This window comes from Salvelinus namaycush, chromosome 37 (genome assembly GCF_016432855.1).
Source record: "Salvelinus namaycush isolate Seneca chromosome 37, SaNama_1.0, whole genome shotgun sequence".
NCBI classification, from domain to species: domain Eukaryota; kingdom Metazoa; phylum Chordata; class Actinopteri; order Salmoniformes; family Salmonidae; genus Salvelinus; species Salvelinus namaycush.
Genome location: NC_052343.1, coordinates 19,631,931 through 19,659,815, shown reverse-complemented (window position 1 = coordinate 19,659,815; position 27,885 = coordinate 19,631,931).

The window sequence follows — 27,885 nt, the reverse complement described above, 5'->3', positions numbered from 1 at the left end:
TTTATATTTTATTCCTGCGTTTTGTTTTGCGCCTGCAGGGTTGAAATATGCTACTCTTTGTTTACTGTTGTGCTATCATCAGATAATAGCATCTTATGCTTTCGCCGAAAAGCCTTTTTGAAATCTGACATGTTGGCTGGATTCACAACGAGTGTAGCTTTAATTATATGTAAAACATGTATCTTTCATCAAAGTTTATGATGAGTATTTCTGTTATTTGACATGGCTCTCTGTAATTACTCCGGATATTTTGGAGGCATTTCTGAACATGGCGCCAATGTAAACCGAGATTTGTGGATATAAATATGCACATTATCGAACAAAACATAAATGTATTGTGTAACATGATGTCATATGAGTGTCATCTGATGAAGATGTTCAAAGGTTAGTGATTAATTTTATCTCTATTTCTGGTTTTTGTTACTACTATCTTTTGCTGGGAAAATGGCTGTGTTTTTCTGTGGCTATGTACTGAGCTAACATAATTGTTTGGTGTGCTTTCCCCGTAAATCCTTTTTGAAATCAGACATGTTGGCTGGATTCACAACATGTGTAGCTTTAATTTGGTGTCTTTCATGTGTGATTTCATGAAAGATTGATTTTTATAGTAATATATTTGTATTTGGCGCGCTACATTTTTTCTGGATTTTGGCCAAGTGGGACGCTACCGTCCCACATATCCTAGAGAGGTTTTAAATAAAGGTGAAATAAAAAATAAAATAAAATAAACTCTGTGTGGAGTAACACTGAACCTTACTCTGCACAACTCTCTTCCCACACTCTGTCTCAAGACCAAGTCACCCTCCCAAGCTCTGAAGAAATGTGGCCCTCATTTCAACATTGACAGACTTGTATTCTTAGTCTCACTCACTCTCAACAATCCAAGGCCAAGTGCAAGTAAACAATGGGGTTTGGTGGCCTCTTCAACATATACTATAAGAAAACTGACTTCATGGGACAATTCAGCAGTTCTGGCCAATGTGCCATTACTAGGGCAGTCATACCTGACTGATCTGTCCACATGAGGGAGTCAGAGGGTCAACAACTCCCTATCTCACCATCTGCTCTGTATACGGCCAATCCTATAGTTCGGGCTTGAGTTGGAGTAGAAATCGAGATGATGAGCCTAGTTTGTTGGCTCCCCACCCCTTCATCCGACCATCCCTTCTCACCATCCACCCCTCCATCCTCCTTCCCTCTGACTGTGGACAGGTGAACTAGATACAGCTAAGGGTCAGGGCAAGGTCACAGCACAGAGGAAAGAAAGATAAATGACTGCATGAGGTAACATCCCCCTCTCCGTCCACACACACACACACGCACACACACACATACACACGCACACACACGCACACACACACACACCATTTAGGTGGACAGAAGCAGCTCATTGTCAGGTCAGCGAGGTGCTGACGAGGCCTGACCATCCCCCCACAGGGTTGACAATGGTTCCTGTCTGAAACAGAATAGGCCCTACCTGCACCTGGGAGAGATCCCATATTATCGGATATTATTCTCTGTTCATACTTAACCTCATGAATAATATCATATGATATCACAGGATGACTGTCATATGAGAACGGTTCATAGTTGTTCTATTTCCCTCATCATTGTCTATTCTTCTTCATCTCTGTCTGCCTTAGAGGTATGGTGAGAGTTTGTAGTCGTTTCATGTCTGTTGTGTGTAGGCTACTTTAAAGCTGTTTTTGGTCAGTGCTTTATCAATCTCTATTGTATAACGCTCTGACTTTCAACCCGAGACATACAGTGATCAGTTACGTTTCTTCAGAGAGAAGGAATACAATCATTGATTTATCATACTGGATTACTGCATTATTGTACACTGCTCAAAAAAATAAAGGGAACACTTAAACAACACAATGTAACTCCAAGTCAATCACACTTCTGTGAAATCAAACTGTCCACTTAGGAAGCAACCCTGATTGACAATAAATTTCACATGCTGTTGTGCAAATGGAATAGACAAAAGGTGGAAATTATAGGCAATTAGCAAGACACCCCCAATAAAGGAGTGGTTCTGCAGGTGGTGACCACAGACCACTTCTCAGTTCCTATGCTTCCTGGCTGATGTTTTGGTCACTTTTGAATGCTGGCGGTGCTTTCACTCTAGTGGTAGCATGAGACGGAGTCTACAACCCACACAAGTGGCTCAGGTAGTGCAGCTCATCCAGGATGGCACATCAATGCGAGCTGTGGCAAGAAGGTTTGCTGTGTCTGTCAGCGTAGTGTCCAGAGCATGGAGGCGCTACCAGGAGACAGGCCAGTACATCAGGAGACGTGGAGGAGGCCGTAGGAGGGCAACAACCCAGCAGCAGGACCGCTACCTCCGCCTTTGTGCAAGGAGGAGCACTGCCAGAGCCCTGCAAAATGACCTCCAGCAGGCCACAAATGTGCATGTGTCTGCTCAAACAGTCAGAAACAGACTCCATGAGGGTGGTATGAGGGCCCGACGTCCACAGGTGGGGGTTGTGCTTACAGCCCAACACCGTGCAGGACGTTTGGCATTTCCCAGAGAACACCAAGATTGGCAAATTCGCCACTGGCGCCCTGTGCTCTTCACAGATGAAAGCAGGTTCACACTGAGCACGTGACAGACGTGACAGAGTCTGGAGACGCCGTGGAGAACGTTCTGCTGCCTGCAACATCCTCCAGCATGACCGATTTGGCGGTGGGTCAGTCATAGTGTGGGGTGGCATTTCTTTGGGGGCCGCACAGCCCTCCATGTGCTCGCCAGAGGTAGCCTGACTGCCATTAGGTACCGAGATGAGTTCCTCAGACCCCTTGTGAGACCATATGCTGGTGCGGTTGGCCCTGGGTTCCTCCTAATGCAAGACAATGCTAGACCTCATGTGGCTGGAGTGTGTCAGCAGTTCCTGCAAGAGGAAGGCATTGATGCTATGGACTGGCCCGCCCGTTCCCCAGACCTGAATCCAATTGAGGACATGTGGGACATCATGTCTCGCTCCATCCACCAACGCCACGTTGCACCACAGACTGTCCAGGAGTTGGCGGATGCTTTAGTCCAGGTCTGGGAGGAGATCGCTCAGGAGACCATCCGCCACCTCATCAGGAGCATGCCCAGGCGTTGTAGGGAGGTCATACAGGCACATGGAGGCCACACACACTACTGAGCCTCATTTTGACTTGTTTTAAGGACATTACATCAAAGTTGGATCAGCCTGTAGTGTGGTTTTCCACTTTAATTTTGAGTGTGACTCCAAATCCAGACCTCCATGGGTTGATAAATTTGATTTCCATTGATAATTTTTGTGTGATTTTGTTGTCAGCACATTCAACTATGTAAAGAAAAAAGTATTTAATAAGAATATTTCATTCATTCAGATCTAGGATGTGTTATTTTAGTGTTCCCTTTATTTTTTTGAGCAGTGTATTATTTAGTTTTCTATTAGGATCCCCGTTAGCTCACTGTTACTGATCCATGTAGTACTACACTGTTACTGAGCCATGTAGTACTGTACTATTACTGAGCCATGTAGTACTGTACTATTACTGAGCCATGTAGTACTGTACTATTACTGAGCCATGTAATACTGCACTGTTACTGAGCCATGTAGTACTGTACTATTACTGGTCCATGTAGTACTGTACTATTACTGAGCCATGTAGTACTGTACTATTACTGAGCCATGTAGTACTGTACTGTTACTGAGCCATGTAGTACTGTACTATTACTGAGCCATGTACTACTGCACTGTTACTGAGCCATGTAGTACTGTACTGTTACTGAGCCATGTAGTACTGTACTATTACTGAGCCATGTAGTACTGTACTATTACTGAGCCATGTAGTACTGTACTATTACTGAGCCATGTAATACTGCACTGTTACTGAGCCATGTAGTACTGTACTATTACTGGTCCATGTAGTACTGTACTATTACTGAGCCATGTAATACTGCACTGTTACTGAGCCATGTAGTACTGTACTATTACTGAGCCATGTAGTACTGTACTATTACTGAGCCATGTAGTACTGTACTATTACTGAGCCATGTAATACTGCACTGTTACTGAGCCATGTAGTACTGTACTATTACTGGTCCATGTAGTACTGTACTATTACTGAGCCATGTAGTACTGCACTATTACTGAGCCATGTAATACTGCACTGTTACTGAGCCATGTAGTACTGTACTATTACTGAGCCATGTAGTACTGTGCTATTACTGAGCCATGTAGTACTGTACTATTACTGAGCCATGTAGTACTGTACTATTACTGAGCCATGTAATACTGCACTGTTACTGATCCATGTAGTACTGTACTGTTACTGAGCCATGTAGTACTGCACTGTTACTGAGCCATGTAATACTGCACTGTTACTGGTCCATGTAGTACTGCACTGTTACTGGTCCATGTAGTACTGCACTGTTACTGGTCCATGTAGTACTGCACTGTTACTGAGCCATGTAGTACTGCCCTGTTACTGATCCATGTAGTACTGCACTGTTACTGGTCCATGTAGTACTGCACTGTTACTGAGCCATGTAGTACTGCACTGTTACTGGTCCATGTAGTACTGCACTGTTACTGAGCCATGTAGTACTGCACTGTTACTGAGCCATGTAGTACTGCACTGTTACTGGTCCATGTAGTACTGTACTATTACTGAGCCATGTAGTACTGTACTGTCACTGGTCCATGTAGTACTGCACTGTTACTGACCCATGTAGTACTGTACTGTTACTGGTCCATGTAGTACTGCACTGTTACTGATCCATGTAATACTGCACTGTTACTGATCCATGAAGTACTGTACTATTACTGAGCCATGTAGTACTGCACTATTACTGATCCATGAAGTACTGTACTATTACTGGTCCATGTAGTACTGTACTATTACTGAGCCATGTAATACTGCACTGTTACTGATCCATGTAGTACTGTACTATTACTGATGCATGTAATACTGCACTGTTACTGGTCCATGTAGTACTGCACTGTTACTGAGCCATGTAGTACTGCACTGTTACTGGTCCATGTAGTACTGCACTGTTACTGAGCCATGTAGTACTGCACTGTTACTGAGCCATGTAGTACTGCACTGTTACTGGTCCATGTAGTACTGTACTATTACTGAGCCATGTAGTACTGTACTGTTACTGGTCCATGTAGTACTGCACTGTTACTGGTCCATGTAGTACTGCACTGTTACTGATCCATGTAATACTGCACTGTTACTGATCCATGAAGTACTGTACTATTACTGATCCATGTAGTACTGCACTATTACTGATCCATGAAGTACTGTACTATTACTGGTCCATGTAGTACTGTACTATTACTGAGCCATGTAATACTGCACTGTTACTGATCCATGTAGTACTGTACTATTACTGAGCCATGTAGTACTGCACTGTTACTGAGCCATGTAATACCGCACTGTTACTGGTCCATGTAGTACTGCACTGTTACTGGTCCATGTAGTACTGCACTGTTACTGGTCCATGTAGTACTGCACTGTTACTGAGCCATGTAGTACTGCACTGTTACTGGTCCATGTAGTACTGCACTGTTACTAAGCCATGTAGTACTGCACTGTTACTGGTCCATGTAGTACTGCACTGTTACTGGTTCATGTAGTACTGCACTGTTACTGAGCCATGTAGTACTGCACTGTTACTGTTCCATGTAGTACTGCACTGTTACTGAGCCATGTAGTACTGCACTGTTACTGAGCCATGTAGTACTGCACTGTTACTGGTCCATGTAGTACTGTACTATTACTGAGCCATGTAGTACTGTACTGTTACTGGTCCATGTAGTACTGCACTGTTACTGATCCATGTAGTACTGTACTGTTACTGGTCCATGTAGTACTGCACTGTTACTGATCCATGTAATACTGCACTGTTACTGATCCATGAAGTACTGTACTATTACTGGTCCATGTAGTACTGTACTATTACTGAGCCATGTAATACTGCACTGTTACTGATCCATGTAGTACTGTACTATTACTGATCCATGTAATACTGCACTGTTACTGGTCCATGTAGTTCTGCACTGTTACTGAGCCATGTAGTACTGTACTATTACTGGTCCATGTAGTACTGTACTATTACTGAGCCATGTAATACTGCACTGTTACTGATCCATGTAGTACTGTACTGTTTGCCCTCATTGTGGTTCAACACAATACATGTCTACTGACCTCTGTGACCCCTGGTAACTTGCACAAGCCACCTTTCTCTCTCTCTCTCTGTCTCTCTCTCTCCTCTCTCCCCCACTCTGTCTCTCTCTCTCTCTCCTCTCTCCCTTCTCTTTCTCTTTCTCTCTTCCCCCTCTCTCTCAGCATGGTGACCCTCTTTCCCTACCATCCTACCATCCTGTCTGTCTCTATACTGGAACTCTGGCCGCAGCCCTCACCTCTGGGTGACTCTGAGCACTGGCACAGTGACAGCCCCAGTCTGTCTCCGTCGGGCTGGCCTGAACCAACACCACCCTAATCCCCAGGATCACCTTCCTCCGCTGGGGACATAGGCTGGGGATCAGCCCCAGGAATCTCCAGTTTTATTCTCATCACTGAACCACGTTACGTAGCGACATGCCAGCCACAGCCACGTCTGTGTAATTACAATGGCAGCATTAGCACAGCTATTTATTGACCGCTGGAGCGCAGTGTGGGGAGATACAGAGGAACTGAAGACACGACTAGAGGAGAAAGGACAGGCTGGTGTTTTTTGGGGGGAGGGTGGTGGTGTTAGTGGTGGTGGTGTGCGCGTGCGTGTGGGTGTGTATGTGTGCTTTTGCGTGTGCGAGAGAGAGAGAGAGAGAGAGAGAGAGAGAGAGAGAGAGAGAGAGAGAGAGAGAGAGAGAGAGAGAGAGAGAGAGAGAGAGAGAGAAAAAAGAGAGAGAATGGAAGAGAGGGGGGCTGGTGAAAACATTTTAATCATAGCTGACATTCTGTCCATGACCTTTCCTTGTAGCTCCACTGCCCACTCAGTGAGCTGGTCCTGCTATCCCACCATCACATAACACAACCTCTCCATCTCTCTGCTCTCTTCATCACCAGGTTGGAGCATTCTGGAACATTCCCACCATCTAGAAAATGTTTAATCCCGGACGGTCCACCTCTCTCCGATCACAGCTTTCATAGCTGCAGCTGGGGAGGGACACACACACCTGATCCTAATCCCTGTCCCTCCCTGGGACTCAAAGACAGGTTCTTCCCACCATCCAGATCGTGTGTGTGCATGTGTGTGCTTGTGTGTGTTTGTATGAGTGCGTGTGTGGTTGTGTGTTTGTTAGCGTGGTTGTGTGTGTGTGACCCAATGTGTGCACTGTCTATAACCTGTACGTCACTACAGGCCATGAGTCGTTAGGTCTGCACATTGAAACATCGCTCCCTGGCTAGTCATTGGAGAGTTCTAACAACGCTCTAGTGTCTACAAATTATACAGTAGTAACCACACCCAACAAATCATCATAGACCGTTGGAGGATTTTACTCGATTTGAACCAGAGATCTTTAAATTAGATACGTATTCAACATGATGATCTCAGGTGTGTATCAGGAAACGTGGGTAATGGCCCAGCCCATTATTTCCTGGTTAGGGTATAATGATGCTGAGTCAGCCGGCTGGCACCAGCAGCTGCCGTTAATCAAGCTACTAATCAGGCAACTGTCGGAGCGGACAGGAGCCACAATGGAGGGGTCCTGGGACCTCCTGAATCTTTGGGGTTGCCTTCAGTAGCGGCATGACGATGATAAAATGTCCACATCTGCTTAGCTTCACCAGTCCATGGTTAGGCAGTGAGGTACATAACGATAGGGAGCGTTTAGTAGTAAGTTGATTTAAACTTATGAGGTGATGGTTCTGTTTTCTCTCCTCAGAGAGAGAGAGAGAGAGAGAGAGGAGTATCCTAGCTAGTTCCAACTGGTGCGGAGGACCGGGCACAGGTCTGTGTGCTGTGCTGCCCTGCTCCAGAACTGCACAGATGGAGAGAGAGAGAGAGAGAGAGAGAGAGAGAGAGAGAGAGAGAGAGAGAGAGAGAGAGAGAGAGAGAGAGAGAGAGAGAGAGAGAGAGAGAGAGAGAGAGAGAGAGAGAGAGAGAGAGAGAGAGAGAGAGAGAGAGAGAGAGAGAGAGAGAGAGAGAGAGAGAGAGAGAGAGAGAGAGAGAGAGAGAGAGAGAGAGAGAGAGAGAGAGAGAGAGAGAGAGAGAGAGAGAGATCAATGGTACTTAAGCCTTGTTCACATTGGCCGTTTGATGTGACTCAAATCCTATTGTTTTGCATATCCGATTCCAATCTGTTCTTTTTCCAGCAGTCTGAACAGCCAAAAAGCACATGGAATCGGATACTTTTTTTCTAGCCACAAACCACCTTCGTAGGTAGTTTGAAATCAGATAAAAATCTGATTCCTGTCCATGCGACTTGTCAAATCAGATTTATTTGCACTCAAGTGGTTTTTAGACTGTTATTTGGCATATATTGTTGCTTGCTAGCTACTCTGTTCACAGTTTGACGAGAACATTTGGTAGCTAACTAGCTTGTTAATTGTTTAAACAGCTATCTAGCTAGCTAGTTGACCGCTATGGCTAGCCAAAAAGGACTTGTTTTGAAAGTTGGATCATCTTATCGTTTGAGGCTTTAAAAGTGTTCTTACACTATGATGTTGAACATGCAAAGCAACTGGGGAAACATCCATGGCAGGCATTGTTGTCACCTTAGCTTGCTACATAACTTCTGAGTGATAGGAAGCATGAGCACTACCACCAATCAGCCTACAACACTGTGCATACACCCGTAGTTACTATGACAACTAGCGTAGCCATGTCAGCAAATAACAAATAACTGCTGAACACACACAAATCTGATTTGGCCACTTGCAACTTGAACGGTAGTGAAAATATGGTTAGCGATTTGTGCAAGTCATTTTCCCCCTCTGACAATTAGGTGTAATTCAGCCTCTCCCTCCTCAACTGACTCTGTATTTACTATACAGTACCATGAGATAAACTGTGAAGTAAGCAAACGGCATGATGTACTAATATTCCCTCTCTACTCTATACAAAAAATGATAAGATGTTTTTTCGGTAATTACAATTAGTTTAATCTTTATCATCCAGGAAATACTTTGAGATTATTAATCTTTTTTCGAGGAAGACCTGGAAGATGTTCTTTTGATGTAGTGAAATGTGTTGCAAAATCATATTTGAAAAACCAAAAAACTCAGAGGAGGTGGTAGGAAGAGTATCTTGCGGCCAGCTAGGGGTCAGTGAACCTGCAAATGGACGTGGTCAGCTTAACAGAGGCCTCTGCAGTGTACTTCCGCAATATAGCCATGTCAGAAGACAGATAAGGGAGGTAGACCTCTACTTAGCGCATGCTAAAATGAATTTGTGTGGAGACAGTTTGATGTGGAAGTACTTGATGTGTGTGTGCTCTTACACCTGCTCTTACACAAGAACCCTGGAGCATGGCACTGCCGACCGGCTATGTGTGTGCAAAGATAACCCTAATACACGGACACACACATCCCATCTTCCCCCACACACCTTACCTCAATTATGGAATACGAGTTCTAAAAATACACAAAGGATGGCTATGTTCATTTACAAGGACAATTTATTCAATCCATTTTAAAAGGAGAATTGTTTTGTTTTAACACAGACACAGATCAACCTATCCATGAAGAGATCAACCTGAGTGTCATTACAGACACAGATCAACCTATCCATGAAGAGATCAACCTGAGTGTTATTACAGACACAGATCAACCTATCCATGATGAGAACAACCTGAGTGTTATTACAGACACAGATTAAACTATCCATGATGAGAACAACCTGAGTGTTATTACAGACACAGATTAAACTATCCATGATGAGAACAACCTGAGTGTTATTACAGACACATATCAACCTATCCATGATGAGAACAACCTGAGTGTTATTACAGACACAGATTAAACTATCCATGATGAGATCAACCTGAGTGTTATTACAGACACAGATCAACCTATCCATGATGAGAACAACCTGAGTATTATTACAGACACATATCAACCTATCCATGATGAGAACAACCTGAGTATTATTACAGACACATATCAACCTATCCACGAAGAGATCAACCTGAGTGTTATTACAGACACAGATCAACCTATCCATGATGAGATCAACCTGAGTGTTATTACAGACACAGATTAACCTATCCATGATGAGATCAACCTGAGTGTTATTACAGACACAGATCAACCTATCCACGAAGAGAACAACCTGAGTGTTATTACAGACACAGATTAAACTATCCATGATGAGAACAACCTGAGTGTTATTACAGACACAGATTAAACTATCCATGATGAGATCAACCTGAGTGTTATTACAGACACATATCAACCTATCCATGATGAGATCAACCTGAGTGTTATTACAGACACAGATTAAACTATCCATGATGAGAACAACCTGAGTGTTATTACAGACACAGATCAATCTATCCATGATGAGAACAACCTGAGTGTTATTACAGACACAGATCAACCTATCCATGATGAGATCAACCTGAGTGTTATTACAGACACAGATCAACCTATCCATGATTTTCTTTTTTTCTTTTCTTTTTTTAACCTTTATTTAACTAGGCAAGTAAGTTAATTAAGAACAAATTCTTATTTACAATGACGGCCTACACCGGCCAAACCCGGACGATGCTGAGCCAATTGTGCGCCGTCCTATGGGACTCTCAATCACGGCCGGTTATGATGCAGCCTGAATGAGAACAACCCGAGCTTCTTTAAATTGCTGATATTTCAGTCCAAAATTCCTGATGATTATCATTTTACTAGTGAACTGTTCCATCCCTTAGAAGGGAGAGAGGGGGTGAGAAAGAGAAAGATGGAGAGAAGAAGTGTTTTTGCTTGTGTATGTTTGTGTGTGTTTTACCTGGGTCGTAAATCGAGCTGGGACAGTTTTATAAAGTGCAGTGCTTCCAGCGAAGGTGCAGTAAATCTGTTTTATTTGCTGTGTCCTAGGGTCAAACTTCTCCTGACCTCTGACCTAACCACTAGAGGAGTATTGTGCTGCCTGTGTGGGATTTGCTTTCGCAGCAGAGTTCCTGCTAGACTGGCCTTTCTCCTTCTCATGGTCTCAACTGTCTGAAGATAGACTCCATACTTAGGGCTCAATTCAATCCATATTGTGGAAGTTTCGATGTATAGCAGGATTTAAATTTAAACTTAACGTTCCCGCATTTGCTGGGATTGCATTCACGGTACACGCTTCATATGCCGGCTCAACCAAAATTGACCATAAAATTTCAATTGCACTATACCGCGGAACTTCTGCGATACGGATTGAATGGAGCCCTGAGGGTTCCAAAATATAGACTCCATACTGCATCAGTGCTTGTTTTCCTTAAGATGATTACTGGCACTAAAATATGAACCCCTGTACGGTAAAATTAAAGTTTATACCGTGTGTTCCTTTTTCATTCCACTTACAAACACAGACACAGGTCACTGTATTGATAGGCTTGCAGACAGGCACACACGCACAAACATGCACGCATACACTAATATACACACACACCCACACAAACACACGCATACAACTCAAACACACTCTTGCACCCTTGCTGCTGGACTATTAACAAAAGTATGTGCAGCAAGATAAAGAATGTTCCTGGTAATGTAGGGAAACTCCCCCGTCCCTCTTTCCTCTCCCCATCCCTCTCTCCACTCCCCGTCCCTCTCTCCACTCCCCGTCCCTCTCTCCACTCCCCATCCCTCTCTCCACTCCCCGTCCCTCTCTCCACTCCCCGTCCCTCTCTCCACTCCCCATCCCTCTCTCCTCTCCCCATCCCTCTCTCCACTCCCCGTCCCTCTCTCCACTCCCCATCCCTCTCTCCTCTCCCCATCCCTCTCTCCTCTCCCCACCCCTCTCTCCACTCCCCATCCCTCTCTCCTCTCCCCATCCCTCTTTCGTCTCCCCGTCCCCCTTTCGTCTCCCCATTCCTCTCTCCTCTCCACTGTCCCTCTCTCCTCTCCTCTCCAGGTCCCTCTCTCCCCATCCCTGTCTTCTCCACCCCGTCCCTCTGTCCTCTCCCCAACCCTCTGTCCTCTCCAGGTCCCTATGTCCTCTCTCCGTCCATCTCTCCGCTCCCCGTCCCTCTCTCAGCTCCCTGTCCCTCTCTCCTCTCTCCTCTCCCCATCCCTCTCTCCTCTCCCCATCCCTCCCTCCTCTCCCTGGTCCCTCTCTCCTCTCCTCTCTCCCTGTCCCTCTCTCCTCTCCCCCATCCCTCTCTCAGCACCCCGTCCCTCTCTCCTCTCCCCTGTCGGTCTCTCCTCTCCCCATCCCTCTCTCCTTTCCCCGGTACCTCTCTCCTCTCCTCTCTCCCTGTCCCTCTCTCCTCTCCTCTCTCCCTGTCCCTCTCTCCTTTCCCCCGTCCCTCTCTCCGCTCCCCGTCCCTCTCTCAGCTCCCCGTCCCTCTCTCCCCTCCCCATCCCTCTCTCCTCTCACCATCCCTCTCTCCTCTCCCCGGTCCCTCTCTCCTCTCCTCTCTTCCTGTCCCTCTCTCCTCTCCCCCTTCCCTCTCTCTGCTCCCCATCCCTCGCTCAGCTCCCCGTCCCTCTCTCCTCTCCCCCGTCCCTCTCTCCTCTCTTCTCTTCCCTCTCTCCTCTCCCCTCTCTCCGTTCCCCATCCCTCTCTACTCTCCCCATCCCTCCCTCCTCTCCCCGTCCCTCTCTCCTTACCCAGTCCCTCTCTCCTCTCCCCCTTCACTCTCTCCTCTCCCCTCTCTCCTTTCCCCCATCCCTCTCTACTCTCCCCAACCCTCTCTCCTCTCCCCATCCCTCTCTCCTCTCCTCTCCACCCCATCCCTCTCTCCTCTCCCCATCCCTCTCTCCTCTCCTCTACCCTCTCCCCCATCTCTCTCTCCTCTCCCCCGTCCCTCTCTCCTCTCCCCCTTCCCTCTCTCCTCTCCCCCGTCCCTCTCTCCTCTCCCCGTTCCTCTCTCCTCTCCCCTTTCTCTCTCTCCTCTCGCCCGTCCCTCTCTCCTCTCTTCTCTCCCCATCCCTCTCTCCTCTCCCCATCCCTCTCTCCTCTCCTCTACCCTCTCCCCCATCTCTCTCTCCTCTCCCCCGTCCCTCTCTCCTCTCCCTCTTCCCTCTCTCCTCACCCCCGTCCCTTTCTCCTCTCCCCGTTCCTCTCTCCTCTCCCCTTTCTCTTTCTCCACTCCCCGTCCCTCTCTCCACTCCCCATCCCTCTCTCCTCTCCCCATCCCTCTCTCCTCTCCTCTACCCTCTCCCCCATCTCTCTCTCCTCTCCCCCGTCCCTCTCTCCTCTCCCCCTTCCCTCTCTCCTCTCCCCCGTCCCTTTCTCCTCTCCCCGTTCCTCTCTCCTCTCCCCTTTCTCTCTCTCCTCTCGCCCGTCCCTCTCTCCTCTCTTCTCTCCCCATCCCTGTCTCCTCTACCCTCTCCCCCATCACTCTCTCCTCTCCCCCGTCCCTCTCTCCTCTCCTTTCCCTCTCTGATGAAACTATACGATTTGACAAGAGCCGTAGTTTGAAACAAAAGAGAGAGAAAGAGAGAGAGAGAGAGACAGGAAGAGATGACGATCCCTTTACTTACAATCTTGCTCTTGTCTTGACCCTACTCAGGTAAAAAGTGGTGTATGTTTGATCTATAGCCCTACAGTATCCCAGTAAAGGCTGCATACTACATACACTAACATGAAAGAATATTTATTCTTAAAATCCCAAATAAAATATGTTTTCTCCCTGATACATCCTAATAAGTGGTGAATATTTTGAAGCCCTGCTCTTGCGAGAGGACCCCCTGCTGACTGCAGACATGGAGCCATGATTACTAGGACATGCCCCCTGCCTGGAGAGATGAAATCACCACAAGACAATTTACATTGAGCCCCCCCCTCCATTTGTTTTGTACACAGCTGCTACTTGCTGTTTATTATCTATGCATAGTCACTTCACCCCCACCTACATGTACAAATTACCTCAACTAACCTGTACCCCCGCACACTGACTCGGTACCGGAGCCCCCTCTATATAGCTTCGTTATTGTTATTCTTATTGTGTTACTTTTCATTATAACTTTTTATTTTAGTCTACTTGGTAAATATTTTCTTAACTCTTCTTGAACTGCACTGTTGGTTAAGGGCTTGTAAGTAAGCATTTTATGGCAAAGTCTACACTTGTTGTATTCGGCGCATGTGACCAATAAAGTTTGATTTGATTTGATATGCATTGAGAGAGGAATACCATCAACATACACTACATGACCAAAAGCATGCTTGTCGAACATCTCATTCCAAAATTATGGGTATTAATATGGAGTTGAACGCGGAACTAGGAACGAGGGAGAGCTCGGTTTGTTGTTTTGGAAATTATTTGTTTTTAAAGTTTATTGTAAAGTTTCTTAATAGCTAGCTAATTTTTTTGTTTGGATCCCGCAACACAGTTGGCATCAGTTGCTAGGACTGCTGCTCTCTGTCCAGTGATCCTGCCGACCAAGGCCGGGTCTGAGGAGATATTTGGCGTTGCAGCTAACCTAGCTGCTAGCTAGCTGCCTATCAAGCTAGCGGGGTTTCTTGAGGGCTTGAACACAGCCCACGATGCGGTTAGCCATTGTGGCTGGGACCGCGAATTGTCCTGGGTTTGTGGCTGTCTAGATCCCTGCTGTTTGTTGTTTTTAATCTTCCCTGTGACCTGCCCTGTCTGGAACTGTGAGGAGTAACAGTGTAACCTACGTTGCTAGCTACCATGACAAAGACCAAAGCCTGCAGGAGTACCGTTGAGGATGTCTGCCATATCATAGATTCAGAGCTCTCTATCTAATAGAACTCAAAAGGTTTTCTTTCATGGAAGCTTACTCTAATTCAAACATGTCAAATGTGGTGTACTGCAGTGCAGCTCTCTAGGCCCTCTACTATTTTCTATTTTTACCAATGACCTGCCACTGACATTAAACAAAGCACATGTGTCCATGTATGCTTATGATTCAACCATATACCCATCAGCAACCACATCTAATTAATTCACTGAAACCCTTAACAAAGAGTTGCTGTCTTTTTTGGAATGGGTGGCCAGTAATAAACTGGTCCTGAACATCTGACACACACACTTTCCCCACCAGACATGCCACCAGGGGTCTTTTCCCAGTCTCCCAATCCCTAAACAATTCAAGAAACCAAACCTGGTTTCAAAAAATAACACCTCACGGCACAACGCCTCTCCACTATTTGACCTAGATAGTTTGTGTGTATGTATTGATATGTAGGCTATGTGTGCCTTCTGTCATTTTTTATTTATTTATATAGTTCTGTCCTTGAGCTGTACTTGTCTATTAATTTGATGTGTTATGTAATGTTTCATGTTTTGTGTGGACCCCAGGAAGAGTAGGTGCTGCTTTTGCAACAGCTAATGGGGATCCTAATAAAATACCAAAAAGAGTTGTTCCCCTTTGCTGCTATAACAGCCTCCACACTTCTGGGAAGACTTTCCACTAGATGTTGGAACATTGCTGCTGGGACCTGTTTCCATTCAGCCTCAAGAGCATTAACGAGGCATTAGTAGGGCACTGATGTTGGGCGATTAGGCCTGGCTCGCAGTCGGCGTTCCAATTCATCCCAAAGGTGTTCTATGTGGTTGAGGTCAGGGCTCTGTGCAAGCCAGTCATGTTCTTCCACGCCAATGTGGACTGACCATTTCTGTATGGACCTCGCTTTGTGCATGGAGGCATTGTCATGCTGAAACAGAAAAGGGCCTTCCCCAAACTGTTGCCACAAAGTTGGAAGCACAGAATCGTCTAGAATGTCATTGTATGCTGTAGAGTTAAGATTTCCCTTCGCTGGAACTAAGGGGCCTAGCCTGAACCATGAAAAACAGCCCCAGACCATTATTCCTCTTCAAACAAACTTTACAGTTGGCACTATGCATTTGGGCAGGTAGCGTACTCCTGGCATCCGCCAATCCCAGATTTGTCCATCAGACTGCCAGATGGTGAAGCATGATTCATCACTCCAGAGAACGCGTTTCCACTGCTCCAAAGTCCAATGGCGGTAAGTTTACACCACTCCAGCCGACACTTGGCATTGCGCACAGTGATATTAGGCTTGTGTGTTTCTGCTCGGCGAACAGTTATTGTGCTGACGTTGCTTCCAGAGGCAGTTTGGACGTCGGTAGTGAGTCTTGCAACCGAGGACAGGCAAAGTTTATGCGCTACGCGTTTCAGCACTCGGTAGTCCCGTTCTGTGAGCTTGTGTGGCATACCACTTCGTGGCTGAGCTGTTGTTGCTTCTAGTCGTTTCCACTTCACAGTAAAAGCACTTACAGTTGACCGGGGCAGCTCTAGCAGGGCAGAAATTTGACTAACTAACTTGTTGGAATGGTGGCATCCTATGACGGTGCCATGTTGAAAGTCACTGAGCTCTTCAGTAAGGCAATTCTACTGCCAATGTTTGTCTATGGAGATTGTATGGCTGTGTGCTCTATTTTATACACCTGTCAGTAACAGGTGTGGCTGAGTCACAGTTGACTCAGAATAATGATGTCACTTAAAATGTCTCATATGATCTTTGAGTTATATGACTTTCCAGTTTGGTGTTAGTGTTGTTGTCCACTCAATTTAAGGGGTGTCTACATACTTTTGTATATGTAGTGTACATAGAGCGTATGCATTCACTTACATTAGTGTATACCCCCACCACAGACTTCTGAGTCTGACTTGAATCACATCTTGGCATCTTCAGAGCGGCATCTTCAGAGTCCAACTAAAATGCTTCTATCTCTGTTTGTGTCTAAACTAAGAGAATAACATCAGATGAATACTTTAGGTTGTGTGAGAGCATATCTTGACTTAATATCCATTGTTTCTGAACACACACCCTCACACACAAGGCCAAAAGAAAGAATGTAAATTCTCACCACATCAAAAAAATCGAGGTGTGAATGATTTTACTGAAATCACATTGAATTCTTTGCTTCTTTGCCATGTGTATGGTTCAAACGATGCCCACACCTACGCACATGTGCAGCGTCTATGGTATTATGGTATAGGATACCGAAGTGTATTGATATTCACCAGGGACAAGAAAAACCCTTGACACATTCTAGCTGTGAATCTGGCTGCCATTTCCCTTCGTTTGTTGCCCCTGTTTTAGGTTTCTTATCAACGATGGAGGTCTGTAAGAGCACACACACACACACATACACATACAATCAAAAGGTCATACCCCGTGTTGAGAGTCACAGAGCTGGTGGTATTCACTTCACAGAAACCTGATTGGACCAGGCACACCGTTCATCACACGTTTAACCAATCACCTTGTCCAAACGTGTTATGCGGTCTTTAGTTTGACCAGTACAGAGGCCTTCGAGGAGATTGGTGAAATATCTCACAGGTTGTCCCGACCCCCAAAACAAAAATCCCCACCAGAAGCATTGAATGCCTCTCTTTCACATGGCTTGAACACATTTGGGCCACACCAAACCATTCAGAAATGGGCTTGCACCTCACACCACCCTCACAGAACACCTGCAATACAGAAGGAAGGAGGGTTTGCAGTTGCACCTTATCAGTTGTCTTTTTATGTGCTGCCCTCTGGCTGGCTCCAAATATCTTTGGTGTTATGAAGTATTTGTAACGTGTACGTTTTATGAAGAGTCCCTTGAAGATTAGGGAAATATTTTCGAGGACGAAATACAATATAACATGTATATAGGCTGTCCCCATATTCATCAGCATTCACTTGGATTCTGAATAAAAATTACACAATATATCACATCTGCTATATAAATCTAAATGACTGGACTGTCAAAAGTCTTTAAAGAATGGATTTTTTTGTTTTTATTTGTATGAATCAAACAAATAGTTTTTGGTTAGGGAGTGGGTAGGTAGTGAGGAAATGGAGGGATTGTGTGCCGAGTGTGAAGATGAGGGTGGTAAAGCTTTACTGCCTGCAGTGGTTGTAGCGGCACTTCCTGGTTAATGATGTATGAAAGCTCTTTGATCGCCTAGTGAGCCCAAGGCCCGGATTACTTCCCAACAGAAAGTGGAAAAATGTGTTGTGGCCTGCAAATTACTTGATAATTATCAAAATGGTTTTGTGGAACAGTTATTCAGGAAAACAGTTGACTCAGAATAATGATGTCACTTAAAATGTCTCATATGATCTTTGAGTTATATGACTTTCCAGTTTGGTGTTAGTGTTGTGATACTATGAAGTAAATGTTGTGACAGCCAGCATGAAAAGTTTATTTCCGTACAGTATGAATTACCATGGGCGTGCTATTATCAATTTACCTTTCAATCTCTGAGTTGGTGTGGGTGTCCAAAAAATTGTTATCAATAGCATTGCCCTTCAGCTGCTGCCAACTTGCTTCCACCCGTTCAATCTGCTTCTGTTTTAGACCAAACAGAAAACTATTTTTGAATATTTCCATAACCTTGCCATTGAAATATGTGATGCCATGTGTGGTGCTTTAAATTGCCTTCATTAAAGGGCAGGTCCCCCTTCTCTGCTGGCCTATAAAATAAATCTAGCCACATGAAACGCCAATGAGAACCCCCCAAAAATGTTGCCTCACTATAAAGGCTTAGGTCCACTAATCACATATTACCCAGACTGCCCTCTGATTCATATGATCTCATCACCATAGATATCCTATTATTTCAGTGATTCAATATGTACGTTTATGGTCATCACCAGACAAGTTCAATTACGTTATTGTGAAGCGTGTAGAATTCAGGTATGTAGTGTCACTCATTAAAGGTATTTGGTTTGTATTTATATAAATGTAATCACAAGACTTGAAATTAATTAATTAGCCTCTCTTGCCACAGACACATTTGCACTTCATACTGCTATGATATAGGACTCAAACTGTTGAACTGATAGTTTGATTAGTAAATATGATGTATATACCCTGAGGCAACTCTCTTTCATTTGAACAACACTGCCCACTGCCAAAGCCCAGATGAATTAATAGAAACCATGAAACATGTGCCATTAAAATGGACTCAAAGATCTGGCAATGTTTCAGCTCCATTATTATTAATTAATACATTTTTAATTCTGAAAATGCTTTGCAGATGTTTCACATACTTAGCGTTTTGGGAGACCAACAAAGAGTAGTAGTACCTAGCTGCTGTTCTTTCTTCTGTTGCTCCCACCGAAAAGAATGCTGTCGTTTTCAAAGCCTGTTTCAGTTTATTTTCAGGTGCAAGACTCTGAAATCTGAAATACCCGCGTAGCATCTGTTAACGTGAGATAGAATTTGTATGGATTTGTATAAGCAGCTGGGTATTTTAGCAATGGCATGTACGTGTGCTACCTCAACCCACTTTTTTAGGATGCTGGCCTGGGACCATGGATTTAACTTCTCAGTGTATTACCTATGTTAGTCTTATCCAACAACTACAAGGCTGATCAGAGCCATTGATAGGACTGGAGGTTTTGTCCATCTGTGATATGTAATATGAAATGTGGAGGGAAAAATCTTTCAACCCACTCTCCCCCAACACTGGCTTGTGTGCAGTAAGAGAAAACAGTAGAGAGGGGCTTTATGAATAAAAAAATATTGTCCTATAAGAATGCTGATTGTCGTTTTCGGTTTCAGAATGTTTTGGTGTGTTGTTCCCTATTGAACATGACCCAGTCCTGCCACAGTGGCACACTGTCTGTTGGTGTTACTGACAGAGTGACGAGCTCCTGTGTCATGGCCCTGCCCTGCCATCTGAAAGTCATCCTGTGTGTTTTAGTAACTCGGGTATGATGATCAGACCTGGGTTCAAATACTATTCAAAATCCCTTCAAATACTTTAGCTGTCCTTGGTTGAGCTTGCTTGTTGCAATAGAACCAATACAAAAGTCCTAAATGTGCAAACCCCAGCCACCGGGCACTCCAGGTACACTAAAGTTCAAAACGCTCAAGTATTAGAAAGATTTTCAGTAGTATTTGAACCCAGGTCTTGATGATGATGAGGTCCAGTTGGTCTCTCTGTTCTCCAGTAAATTACAGTACTGTTCGAGAGCAGCTCTCACCACATTAATGCTCAGACAGACACCACAACAGTCCCAACCAGCATGTTTATATACGGCTTATTGTCTTTATAAAGAAAGGCCGGGTGTATAATGATGCTTTTGAACTTCTTAAACTGCTTTTAACGGAACAAAGTGAGCTGGATATTAAGTACTACATGTGTGGTTTTATGGTTACTTGCCATTACAGTAGTTGGCGTGCTACATTAAGTTCTGCCAGATGCAATATACTCATGACCTCTGTATAGATAGCTGGCTAATGACAGCAATAAACAGTAACCGGTGCTCAACAAATATACTTTTGTTTTGTGGAGATATTGACCTTGTGATTTAAAAATCTATTTGAAAGAGAGGTTTTCTGGTGTGGGGTTTCTGCTCACACACAGGCATGTACGCACATACTTACACACATCAAAGGGTGGTACACTGCTGTTCCTGGTGCTAATAATGGAATGCGTTCAGGATGTGGCCTCACAATGGACTCCACAACAGTCAATTGCTTGGTGACTGTGTGTATGCGTGTCCGATGAAATGACGGGCATGATGAAAATAATGAGGCTGATTGACACATCATGTCTGAAGTGGTCGCAGTAAATGTTGAACTGTTCACATGGTGTGTGTGTGTCTATGTGTGTGTGTAGATGAGTTTGATTGTTACGTGTCACTGAACAACTCAGCCTTAGTCATCAGGTTCCCAAAACAGAGTGTTTGTGTGTTTGTTACACTGTGCTTGTGTGAGAGGGAGAGAGAGACAGAGGGGGCCTGCTCTCTATGTCTTAGTCCATTCCTGTGCATCGTACCTGTGGATGTGAGCATGCCATGTAGAGTAGCGGTGGTAGCTTGTATTTGCTGTATTTGTATCTGTGAGCGTATCATGGTAACAATAACAGCAGCGTTACGTGGCCTGGTAGAGATGGACGTACGTGCGTCTGTTTGGTAATGAGGTCTAATTAACCGGAGTGAAGCAGCTGTCTGGACTTTATAGAACTGGAGGTGGAGAAGGTCTGGACCCTGGTGGAATATGAACGGAAACCCAGACTGGAAGGTGCACCGCGGCTTTACAGGGGGCTAATCCACAGGTCATAAAAAGAGAGAGAGAGAGAGAGAGAGAGAGAGAGGGAGAGGACGGAAGAGAGAGAAATAATGAAATCTCTTTTTCATCCTCCTCTTCTGACTTCCTGTATGAACTCCCCTGGTTTGATCTGCAGCTTCCTGCTACTGCACATTTCCTTCTTTTGTAAAAAAAAAAAAAAAAAAAAAATCCTCATAGATTAATTTGACCTGAATTGTCACAGCAAAATAATCCTGCAGCAACAGGATTTGAACATTTAGTCCATAACGTTGCTTGATCAGCCAAAAGTAGGCTACATGAAAAGTGCAATACTGTTATTATAACTGTATGTTAATGTGGGCTTTCAGGGAATTCATGTAAATTACGAAGTTAATCTGCATTTCCTGTGGTGCAGTAAAGTTCTGAGCAACAAAAGAGTGATCAAATTAAGATCGGATCTGTAACCACAGAGCTAGGATTTAGGGTTAGGATTAGGGTTAGAATTAGGGTTAGGATTGAGCTGGGATGTGGACATGAAGCTAGGGTTAATCCTAACCATAGCCATTACCCCAACCCTTACCATAGCTTCATGTCCACACCCTGGCTCTACCCTAACCCTAGCCATAACCCTAACACTAGCTTCATGTCCACACCCCGACTAAACCCTTGTGCAGAGGAAACCCTGTCAGCATCTGCTTGGCTGTACCCCAATACCCTGTTTGCCTGTGTGGACTTTAGGACCTTCAGTACTTATACAATACTGAACACTAGTGTTAGTACTCACATCCATCACTCCCCACTAACATTCTGTTTCCACATCTGTATGACTTATAATATCGGGTCAGTCTTTCTCTACCTCACAGTCGAAACAATGCTTTGCAATAGCTATGGAAGTCATCTGAGTGCTGCTGTACCATCTCGTAATGTTTATAAACCGCAAGAAGTGGCGGCTTGACGCAGTCCTTTTGTTCTCCTTCTGCACTGAGATGGCCTCGACAGACTTTGATGGTTGATTGAACATGAAAACAATCAGCCGCATCCTGCAAGGAAGCCGTGAAAGTGTCTGGTTTCCCTTTCCTGGTGCTCCTCGAGAATTGGACGACAGTACAACCTTCTCCTCAACTGTAGCGATAGTGTAAGAGTAACAAATTACTCTTGTCTGTATTGTTTGGTCACAGTAACTGATGCCCGTCCGTCCGTCCGTCCGTCCGTCCGTCCCTCTCTCTCTCTCTCTCTCTCTCTCTCTCTCTCTCTCTCTCTCTCTCTCTCTTTCTCTCTCTCTCTCTCTCTCTCTCTCTCTCTCTCTCTCTCTCTCTCTCTCTCTCTCTCTCTCTCTCTCTCTCTCTCTCTCTCTCTCTCTCTCTCTCTCAGGTTAATGAGAGTTTACTAAATCCGCTCTGTTTGTTTAGTGTTTCATATTTGTGTAATTGCTTACAGGCAGCCATTTGTTCCCTTGTTGTTCTTCATTGAGGATGGCTGGTACTGTTGCTCCAGGGATACTGGTTCTGTTTCCTCTATTGTACAGGTGAGGGATGAGGACCATGGCTCACACCACTTCTGCATTCTTTAAGTTCAGGACACAACAGAATTTGGGGAAAAATGAAGTTTCTTCTTTCCATAATGCCACTTGCCATTTTTCCTGCTTTACTGCTCTGAAGTTTCCATGCTCTGATAATGTCTGAGAGAGAGAGAGCGAGAGAGAGGGAGAGAGAGAGACAGACAGACAGACAGAGAGAGAGGGTGAACAGGGACCTCTCCTTTAATCAGTTCAGTCGGGTTGTTAGGTTTTGGCAAAAGCTCTGGTATGATGGAAGACCGACCGTGCCTCTCAGCTTTCCTTCCATTGAATACACTGTTCTGCTATAGGACCAGCTGTTGGAGACGCCCCGGCGATGACCTCCAATTATGATAATGAGGTATTCATAGATTTAAATTGCACCTAAATGGCTATCATGCAGATGCAAAAGAAAAGCTGCTAGATTTTTTTCTGTTGAAATCATTAGTGTTGTTTGGAAAACCTTTTGGATGGGGTTCCGAAGTGCTCTGGACACTTGCAGTGTATGTGTGCGTTTGCGTGTGCGTGTGCGTGTGTGTGTGTGTACATACTGTGTATCTGGGCTATGTGCCTCTTTCTGGTTAAGGGGGGTGGGTGGATATTATTATGCAGTTTGAAACAGCAAGCTGGACCCTGAATAAGAGGTAGAATGATATTACTATTCAGGCCCATTGCCCCTACTTGACTAAGAGCTGAAATCAAACTCCATCCAGAGCCAAATTAACTCAGCAGTCAAGAGCGTGAACAAGGCCTGTGTGGACAGAGAGGAGAGCAGGAACAGGATGCCACCGGCTCCATGCAGTATTTAGAGTACTGAGGACATAGAGGCTACATCACTGAAGAGCTGAGCTGTTTTCTGGGGTAGCGGAGGTCGTTCGGGATCATGGTTTCATGATGAGCAACCTTGCCTGACCTTTGTTAGTTCCCCGAGGTAATACCTAGACTTTAGGAAGGGTGTGTAAATAGAGTTGCAGCATGACATACAGTACCGTCGTGCTGTTGGCCTACATGTAAATTAACTCATAGTCGGTGCTGGTAGGTAGAGGTGCACTCAGAGACCGCCGGTGCAGAGTCAGTCTGCAGACCCCCTGCGCTGCAGAATCTCGTGACAGGCTGCAATAAGACGGATGAGTCGCTGAAAACAAGACAATTTCCTGGTGTAATCCAGGGTGCAGGCGAGGAATGGCACAGCTAGCTCGTAGGGGGGTCTGTGTGTGTGTGTGGGGGGGGGGGGGGGGTTAACACACCAGAGACCTGGATTTATAGTCTCCACCAGACCCCCCCCCCCCCCATTAGCCTCCCAGTCCTGTGCATTTCCTAGGGCTTCATCATTAAGGCTTCTTCATGGATATAGCTCTGGTGATCCTTCCCTGGAGAGTGGCTCCATAACACAGGGCCATATCACTGGGCTTGTCCTGAATAACACGGCTATGAAGTTAGCTACCTCTCTGTCTGAAGACCATGGGTGGTTCAGGTTCAGTCATTGGGATGCGTCCCAAATGGCACCCTAATCCCCATAGGGCTCTGGTCAAAAGTAGTGCACTATATAGGGAATAGGGTGTCATTTCGGACTCAACCATTGACTCTTTGTTGCATGTGACTAGTTTTCTCAGATTGAAGTTGATTCATGTTTGTGTAGGTAACATGTCGGATCACAATGTTGAAGCTCTGATTAAAAACTGCTCTGGTGTTTTAGTTTCTTTACTGCTACAAAAACACGTTTGGGAAACATACGGTTCTCCTCCTCCATCTCTTTTTCTCGCTGTCTCTCTGTATAATGCTGCTTGTCTGAGCTCAAGACCCAAGAATGTTCTGGGTTGGACAGCAGCATTGCATTGCATTCCTCTTTAGGGGCACCCCTTCAGTGATTGGCTGGATTGGGTTTCCAAGTGCAAATTAATTTAATCATGGGTGTCACGCCCTGGCCTTAGTTATCTTTGTTTTCTTTATTATTTTAGTTAGGTCAGGGTGTGACATGGGGGATGTATGTGTTTTGTATTGTCTAGGGGTTGTGTATGTTTATGGGGCAGTGTCTAGTCTAGGTGTATGTATGTCTATGGTTGCCTAGATTGGTTCTCAATTAGAGACAGCTGTCTATCGTTGTCTCTGATTGGGAACCATATTTAGGCAGCCATATTCATTAGGTAGTCCGTTGGTGATTGTCTATATGTAATTTGCCTGTGTCTGCACTTATTGTAATTATAGCTTCACGTTCGTTTGTTGTTTTTGTATAGTTTGTTTAAGTGTTCTTCGTCTTCGTTATAATAAATAGAAGATGTATTGTTATCCCGCTGCGCCTTGGTCCTCTCTTCCACCATACAACGATCGTGACAATGGGCGGTGCGTTGCTTCTTCAGCATGTGTTTCTGCAATCAATACACTCATTAGAAAGCTGTCAAGCCCAGAGTAATGGGAGAAATAAACATTTTTCATGTCCAATCTCCTGTTAGCATTTCAAATATTTCTTCTGTCGAACTCCCATGGCTTGTTGTAAGCAGCTCTGTGAGCTGTAACGTTTCTAGCCACACCAGTGAGTGCTTTTCACACCGTTGGACATGCTTTTCTTCTGTCAGGGGATGAGAAATAGCCCCTTGTGTGTCTGACCTAGCGCACTGATTACGATGGATTCCCGAGGTAAATCATTCCATAGCGTTAGGAATGTCCCCCCTGGTTGGGCTTTGTTTAATCAGAGTAAGAGATGAATGACTGTATGTGTGGACCAAACATGGTCTCCTGTCGAGTATGGCTCTGGTTTGATGCTTAGGCCTACTGTACACTCACACCCAAGTGTGTGCCCCAGTTCTGTACTCTCTAGCCATCCTTCTGGCCTGGTGTTTATAGTTCCTGGTGGTTTTTATGTTTGTCTTATCTGTTGAGTTGCTGTTGTACCTGTCAAGGTTTAAAAGAGTCACCGACATGCATGAGTTACAGTTTAACACTGTAAATCACCCTCATTTACATTGTGACACATTTTAATTGTTTGACAAGCTAATGAATACATTATCTATCTAAAAAAAATGCTAACAATTCTGTGTGATTTTTTGTTGTTGCATAATAGCCATGAATTAATCCGCGGATACAAAATCCAACAGGTTTTTAAACTGTATTAAACTGTTTATTTTAAACAGTTCTTTATATTGCTCTTGATAACCCGATTGCTTCCATATGCTTTCTCCTATTCTTGTCTATCAGTCGGAGTCTCTGACCCGGGCTGTTCTAGCTTGGCCTCCACTCCTACTCTGGCTCTATCTCGGTCTTGGCCCAGTTTGGGCCCGGGAAGCCAGTCACCTTGATATGGAGCTGAATGTGTTTTTTAGCCTCTGAAGATTTAAACATCGGGCCGAACGGTCCCGGTTCCGACACCAAATCAGTCACGTTAACACTAAGCAGAGATCCAGACATGTTTTAAGTTAACACAGAGTTTATTTCTATTTCATGACGACGGGAGGCTTATTTGATTAAAACTAAAGGTATTTCGGTGCAAGCTCCCAAGGCAAGAGAAACAGAGAGAGAGAGAAATATGTTTGCATTGAAATTAAACAAATAGTGTATGTTTGCATTGAACATTAATGAGCGAGGAATAATACACTTCTAAATGAAGTGATAGAGAATAAGGAAATGGGAGCTAAATCAGAAATGGGGATTGGTGGGTTGAAGTACAGTAATGTACTCTTATTCACTAAGGCCTAGATGTAATCCCTAGCGTGGAAGATCTGCGCTATAGTGCGATTGAAATGGAAAGGCAATGTTCCTGCATTCGCGGTGACTGCATTCACAGTAAACGTTGCATATCACGGCTCAAATCTGAAATTACTTTTACATTTCAATTGCGCTATAATGTGGATCTTGCGCTCCAGATTGAATCAAGCCCTAATATTGCTCTATTCTAAACCTGTAGGGGTATTTCATGCCTGAAGAATGTGTGTGTAGTGTGCTGTGGACACTAGCCTTCTGTTGGGCAGTATCAGTTCAGGATGTCTACAGCAATGATCTTCACCCACCCTCATGTATTTGGATTTCCCCTATTACTTAATACCTGTTAATAAACCATTTGTGCCACTCATCTTGGGTAATACATTATACTCTGACACACGGTTGAGTAACCGTACAAAGTGTCTTCTCCCTCTCCTCGGATGAAAAACAAAATATTTGGCAGAGAGCCATTGACAACACTGGTGTCATTATCTCTAGGATGCCTCACCAAGTCAGCTCTCAAACAGGGGAGTTCAGTCAGACAATATTTCACTCTCCTGTTGAACAGGCAAGTATTGGATGGCCAGCCTCTTTAAAAATGTGTCAGATATTTGTCATTCAAAACTCCTATAACTAAATGGTTATTGTGGCTCTCCTGAGGCTGCTCTACACCTGCGGGGTTCAACAACTTCTTCTTTTCTTTTCCTTTTAGAAAATGTTCCATACTGAGGTCTATCATAGTTCAAATAGTTCACAGACCTTGAACTTCTGGGCCCTGGTCAAAAGTAGTGCTCTACATAGGGAATATGGTGCCATTTGGGATGCATCCCATGTCTCTCCGTTCGCAGGGAAACAGTATCAGACAACATGACCAGGGAGTCATCCCACCCTAATCCCACTGTCAAAGCCAATTGGCCAGTCAGGGAATGATTGATCCCCCATGGCCTCAGACCTAACATGGCCTCTGTTGCTCTACGTATACACCTCTGCCTCCTGGACCTCACCATGGAGGGGCAACCAGCCAGCACCTCTTTGATAACACATTCCAAAAAAACCAAGAATGTTATTTTTTCCAGACCTCTCCTTTCTCTCTGTCTTTAAGTATCACAATTTGTTCCTATGTATTTTATTTTTCTTACTTTGCTATCTATCCACCTCACCTCTCATCATCACGATTGTTTGTGCAGCCGAGGCAGCTCTAGAGGGTGGGGTTTGTTCACCTGTGGGGAGGTAGAGGCAGGCAGGTCTGGAGGAATGATCCAGGTTAACTTATTCATTGTGATTTACAGTAGAAGGGTAAACTGATCCTAGATCAGATGTCCAGTAGAGGGCGATGGTACTGAATCTACAAAGTCACAAACTGACTGATCTCCCTCATGCAGCTCTCTCTCCAACACACAAATCACATCCCTTATCTGTCCTGTAACTGTTTAGGGAATATGCAGCTACATTAGTTTTAGGGGAGAGATGTATCTTATCAAAAGGCAACGTAGATGAAATGGTGCAGCACTGAACCAGTTTCTCATTTCTAATGAGAGC